Below are 7,363 nucleotides of genomic sequence, written 5' to 3'. Positions count from 1 at the left end.
ACTTGACTTATGTCCACTCTTCTCAAGTTCCTAATTGACTGAGAGTTCCACTAATCCAAGACTTCCAACACAAGTATTCAAGATATATAATTGGATTTTTCAACTCTAATGGGCACTACAAATTTCTTCAAGAGATGTCTCACTTTTGAATTCCTTAAGTGATATCCCATATTTGGCAAACACTAAGTGATATCTTATACTTAAATTTTTCTGTTAAGTGATTCCCCACACTTGAGATTTCTTTGCAAAGGTTACAAATTGATAGGAAATATAATCTCACAAGATCCTAGTACAAATTTAAGCTAAGCTCAAATAATATGAAGAAAAACTAGGATTGAGGTGCATTAAATGGATATGCAAGTTCTGAAATAAGGTGCACTTGGATATGTAAGCTTTGAAATAAGGTGCATTAAAAACACACTCCCCCAAGGTTTAAATATAATCAAGAAAGATTTTGGAATGTTAAACTCTTTTAAACAATGAAGAATGAAACCGTTTTATAAGAGATGAAAGCCCAAACTAGCCATAGGCACAGTTTGGGGGTTGATTGGTTGAGCATCGACTTGACTAGTTCACTATCCATTGTGCATTAATTGCATAAGCAATTGACCATTGGGGTTCAATGCTTCAACTGGGGCTTGATCAAAACTCGGCTAGTCCTCGATTGGTCTCAACTTGTTGAACACATGCTACTAGAAATCAAGGGTGCACAAAATGCCCCTCGATTGATAAAGCCTAACTGGCTCAACCAATTCCCTAGACCCTTGACCTGTCGCATTGTGAAGTGCTTGAATAATCCGGTTTTGAGGTTTGGAACCTCTAACAACTTGTGTAAAGCAACTTAAAACCTTTAAAGCAAGTTTATAAAGAATTTGACTTAAGGTTTTGAATCGTCCAAATATAAAATATTTTAAGGCAATTTAACTCTTGGATGATTGTGGGTGCATCAATAAAAATACAACATATAATCCTAATGTATCAACAACCTTACAAAAAGATCCTAAGGAATGAGTTTTCATTGATTTTCTCTTTGAGGTCTTCATTTTCTTTTTGAATTTCTTCTGACTTATTTTATCTTTATGATTACCACTTTATAAATCTTCTTGCCTAAACACATTTAAGATAAAATATTAGTTTCAAGCTTTATTTTATTATCATCAAAATGGAGATTAACCAAATCTTGGTTTAACAATCTCCACTTTTTTTTTTTTTTTTTATGATGACAAAATCAAGGTTGCTAAAATGCCCCTCCTCAATATATGATCCTTAATTTTTAGAAAATATTTAAGTTTAAGAACTTTAAGGAGTATATTAAAAATGTTAAAAAAATAAATATACCCAAATATAAATAACATAAAGAGCAGTTAAGAATATGACAAGATAAGACATTAAATATGATGCATGCATATTTGACCAATTATGCACATAACATCAATAATTAAGATTACGAAATACAAGATAGTCATTTTAGTACAATGATAGCCTAATACTAATATTTCATTGTAATTACATCCACTCATAACTGGGGAGAAAAATCAATCATAATACCAACTCTTAAAATTAGCAACCCTTAATTTTTTTTTTTTAATTATTAAGAGAAGACATTTTGCTCCTATTTTTCTCTATATGCTTGTGGGTGTTTGAAGCTATCTTAGATATATTTGTGGATAGTAGAGAAGAAATTCGTTAAGCAAAATACAAGGAAAGTAAAAACAACTATTGAAATAGAAAGCTCCAAAAGTATTGTTTTTAATTAATACGATGTTAATTTTTCTTTTTTATTTTATGGCATAGAGTTTAGGTGTAAATAAAATATTTTGAATTAAAAAGATTGCATTTTGTACCCTATCCAATTCTTGCCATGAGATATTGGTGATATCTTTACCATGATGATCAATTATACAAGAGGGTTAATGCTTTAATATATACTATAGCACAATGAAATTGGACTTGAGAATAACCAATTTATTTAATTGTACAAATATATAGGTCCTTGGTACAAACAAATAAGAGCATGATACAAAAGCAATAGAACTTTGGTACAAAGCTATAGGAATAATGGTTCAATTGTATTGGTCCAAATGCATAAAGAAATGGGTCCAAAATAAAAGGTAATAAGATCAAAGATACAAAGCAATGGGACCATAGTACAAACTAATTGAACAAATGATTTATAATTCTATCATTGAGAGTGAAATTAGGGATAATAGAAGATGAGTGACTAATTTAGGGGAGGAATGATCAATTTCTAAATTGGAATGACTAATTTCATGAAGGCAATTAATAGTTAAAGGAGCACAATGTGCCTCAAAAGAGGGTGAAGGGAGGAGACAATAGAGTTTTTCATGTACCATCTCTTTCCATTGATGGTGGAGTGATTTTTCTCTCTAAATTAGTGTGTCTAATATCATTCAATAATGTAAGTGTGGTACCTCTTGCATATAGTTGTTAAAAAATAATTTTTTTAAAAATTTAATGTTGTTGTATAAGCTAGATGTTGAATTTAAAAATTAAGAACAAACCAGGGACATGGTAGGACAAAAAAAAAATGAGTTTGTTAGGGAACATGGGAAATACTGCTGAACCTTGAAACTCAAGTCACTTGCTTCACTATTAATAAAGAACTAATGGAGCTATTAATTGAAGATTCCTTTAACACATGAAAGCAAGATGCTTAGCTGTTGTTGGTTCATTTTCAGGACTAAGACAAGGGTTGATTTTGGGAAAAAAACACATTAAAGAGGGTTTCCACGGTTCTGAAATTCTCCCTTGTAAGTCAGAAAGTTAAGCTTTCTTTATTGGCTTGGAGGATAGAGCATTTTTAGATGGATAAGGTTAGATATTAATTTGGTGTTATAATTTTATGTATTTTTACTTCAATAAAAATTGAAATTGAAGTCAATATCATGATTTCCAAAGAACAATGTTGATATATATTATGAAAGTTTACACTAAACAAAGCATTTGCTTGCATAAATCAAAAAACGGTTTTTCCTAAAATCAATATAGTTGGAAAGCATGATATTATCGGCTCAAATTCTATAAACTTAAACTTTTAGAAAATATGATTGTCCAATATGATATCACAATCTCATTTGATAAGAGATCATGTGTTCAAACATTACTACAAGGACATTTATTTGATCATATTTAAGAGGTGTTAAAGACTATAATTTACATTATAGATGTAATGTAAATTATTCTCATTCAAAGAATTTTATATTCTTAGAGGTTACCTAATTTAGGTTTTACTAAGGATTGAAATTTTGGATTTTATCGGCGATATTTCGTAGATATATCGAATATTGGACGACCTTGAAACGATTTTGAGCACTGATTATCAAATGAGAGGAATTTTGGGAAAATGTTGGAAATATCGTCGAAATATCGCCGATATATTGGTTTGGAACTGATAATCAACAATTAAATCAGTTGTGGAGTGACGCGCAGAGCAATGGGGAGAAATGGAAAAAGTCGTTGATATATTGTTGATTTTTTTAGGCAGATTTTTTGAAAATTTTGAAAATTCATCCAACGGTCAAATTTGAATTTTTGATGATCCGATGGCCTATATTTCACTCGTGTTTTTTTAAAGGCATCCAATAGTCAGATTTGTGATCCAATGGTGGAAAAGCAATATTGACTTGATCCAACGATCAAAATTAATTTATAACAGCTATTTGACCATCCAACAACTAGCTTGACCAAAAAAAAATCCTATAAATACTGACAATCCATTCTATTTCATACATAAAAATTTGATCTTGTTCTATTGCTCTAAATTTTTATTTTATTTTATTTTATTTTATCTCTAGCAAAATTTAAAAATTTTGAAAATTTGGTGGTGAAGGGGATTAACTCTAAGTTAAGGCTAATTAAGGTATACTTTACCTTTCACAAAATTTATTTTTATTATGCATAATTCAATTTTATTTTTTATGTATAGTTTAATTGATATTATCTAATTTTAAAATTTGTCATATTAACATTATATTTCATATGGAATGGAAATTGATTTGACATCTATGCATATTTAGTTTCATTTTTTAATAACTTTAAAATTAAATTTAATTCATATGGAAATTTAATTGTAATGTTTATCTATTTCATGCATAATTCAATTTTAATTTTAATTTTTATTAGTAATGATTCTTATCAATTTCATGAATATGGAAAATTTATTTAATTTAGTTTAATTTAATTTAAATTAAATTAAATTCATATGGAAATTTAATTGTAATGTTTATCTATTTCATGTATGCATAATTAAATTTTAATTTCAATGGACATTACATATATGCATAATTCAATTTTAATTTCAATTTTTATTAGTAATGATTCTTATCAATTTCATGAATAATATTAATATTAAATTTCTTAGATGTTTTATCTTTAATAATTTTAAATTTGATATTAGTTTTGTATAGGAATTTAAAATACATGTTTAGAAAATGGCTAGTGGAAGTGGAAACGGTATCATGGGTCGAGATCCTTATTGGAAATATTGTACACTTATGGAAGGGAACAAAAATGGAACAATATGCAATTACTGTGGGTTGACAATAAAGAGTGGTGGGATTACTCGTTTTACATTTTACCTATGTCATACAGACCCTCATTCAAATACAAAAAAAGTGTTCTAATGTGCCTCCATAAGTGAAACAAGAAATAGGACGACTTCTAAAGGAAAAAAATAAGGCAAAAATGAAGAAAACTACAAATATAGAAGAGATATAAGCTGAAGTGAGACACAATAGGAGGAATACATAGACATGTAACTGATAAAAAGGATGAAAAGAACCATGATGATGATGATGATGTGTATATGTATTTGGTTGACATGCACCTTGATGAGTGGCATGCTTATAGAGCAACAGTTTGAGCATCAAAAGCTATTGAATGGAATCGACAACAAAAAGAACATTTTGTAAGAGGCAAAAGAAAAACAAGTATAATATTAATTTGAATTATTACTATTTCTTATCAACTTTATCAATAATATTAAATTAACATATATGTTTAATTTTAATAATTATAATAGGTGAGTCTTCACATCCAACTAGTCCAACAAGGCATATATGAAGATCGCAAAGTGTTTGATATTCAGATCCATCACCGCCTACTGCACCCTCATTGTACAAATCTTTAGTAGCAAGACAGAAAAATGCGAAAAATCTTTTCGAAGGTGGTGCCATCAAGGAAACCATGGGATGTTTGATTAGTAAGTTCTTCATATATGATAGTGTTGCGCCTAATAAAACAGACTCTCACCACTTCAAGAACATGATTGTTGGTGCACAACAAACAGATAATTAGTATAATTTTAAAAGTTGTATTTATTTTAACAATATCATTATTATTTATGAAGTATGATTGCCACAAATGTTCTTATATGCTTTAATTATATATGGATGGTAGTTATATGTATAGAACCGCTGTCTCCTTATGAAATCAAACACAAGTACTTGGATATGGAGTACAAAGACATGGAAGCTTATGTTAATATTCAAAAAGAAAAATGGAAGACTTATGGATGCACGATTATGTGTGATGAATGGACTAGGTCCACAAAATTAAGCATAATTAATTTAATGGTATATTCAAAAGGTAGCACAATCTTCCTCAAATATATTGATGCATCAAATTATATAAAATACAACAAATACATATATGGTTTGTTAAATGATGTGATCAAGGAAGTTGACAAACAAAATGTGGTATAAATAGTTATGGATAATGGGTCGGCATTCGTGAAGGTGGGGAAGTTTTTAATGAAGAAATACAATCTTAATTAGTCTTCGTGTGTAGCACATTGCATCGATTTGATGTTCGAAGACACCGATAAAAGGCCGAGTATTGCAAATGTGATTACAAAGGCTTGAAAGATAACCAACTTCATCTATAACCATAGTTGGTTGCTTGTGCAAAAGCGCAAGGTGTGTGGTGGAGACATAGTTCGCCTTGGAGCAACAAGACTTGTAACCAATTATATTGCCCTGGATAGTCTTTTGAAAAAGAAGGTGGACTTGAAGAAAGTGTTTATCAGTGATAAATGGGCACAACACAAGTTAAGTCGCAAATTAATCGGCAAAGAAGTTGAAAAACTTATGTTTGACCATGCATACTGGGAGAGTGGGAAAGCTAGTGTCAATCTATGAGGCGCTATACACAATTCTTCGCATTGTCGATTTCAGAAGTTGCTCCTACAATGCCATTTGTGTACGAATCGATTCAAGTTATGAAAGAGAACCTCATTCGACTTAATGCTAAAGAATGGGTGTTAGAAATAATTTCATACCATTAGGATATGACTCTTAAACATCCTCTTTATGCAACAAGTAACTAAGTATTATCTATCTTTGAAAGTTATTGGTATTTAATATGTTTCTTCATAACATTCTAATTCTACATATCTATTTTACTATTGTAGCATTCTTTTTTAATCCAAGGTTTCAATATAAATGTACTGATCCTGATCTACTTCAAGTTGTTCATGAAGTCTTTGCGAAATTAGATCCTGCAACAAAAGGTCTTAGTTAATTTAGAAATTAGGTAAATTATTAGAGTTATAATATAAATTAAAATTTTGAATTTCATTTACTCAATTTTTGACTTTCAATTATTTAATATATATCTTATACTATTCTGAGATGCAAAAAGAGAATTTGGTGATCAAGCAACGATTGCTTCGAGGTCAGAAATGGTTCCCAGTGAGTATTATTTGTGAATTAATAATACATTTCATTAGCATATTATTGTAGCTTTCCAATATAAGTATTGATATCATTTATTTGGTTGTAGCTGAATGGTAGTTCATGTATGGAAACCACACTCCTACATTAAGAAGGTTAGCCATCAAGGTTTTATTGCAAACTGCGTCATCTTCAACTTATGAGAGAAATTAGAGCAAGTTTGCCTTAATTCATACAAAGCAAAGAAATCAGCTTGCTTACCCGAGGTTCCAACTATTAGTTTTCTGTTATTATAACATGAAACTAAAGACCCGTGATATGAAGACAAAAAATGACAAAGTTGCGGAGAAAGATTACCTCGATTTACTTGACATTATAGCTAAGGTTGGTGAAGAAGAAGATAACCAATTATTTTAATGAGTTAGACCTTTTCATTTAGATGATGAAGATGGAAATCCCGACCTACGAATTGTCGCACATGTCCGAGAAGTAGGTGTTGATGTTGAATGGGTGTTATTTGAAGAAGTTCATACTAATAGTTTCATCCAAGACATGAGAGATTCATTTCTACAAGGAACTTCTCAATTGGCAGTCACTTTTTGACCTTCTTTTGACTCCACGAGCATTGAACATAGTAACAGAACTAGTGTTGCTGGTATTTCCGCTTTCGG

This window comes from Vitis vinifera, chromosome 13 (genome assembly GCF_030704535.1).
Source record: "Vitis vinifera cultivar Pinot Noir 40024 chromosome 13, ASM3070453v1".
Lineage (NCBI taxonomy): Eukaryota > Viridiplantae > Streptophyta > Magnoliopsida > Vitales > Vitaceae > Vitis > Vitis vinifera.
Note: the sequence above shows the minus strand (reverse complement) of the source record.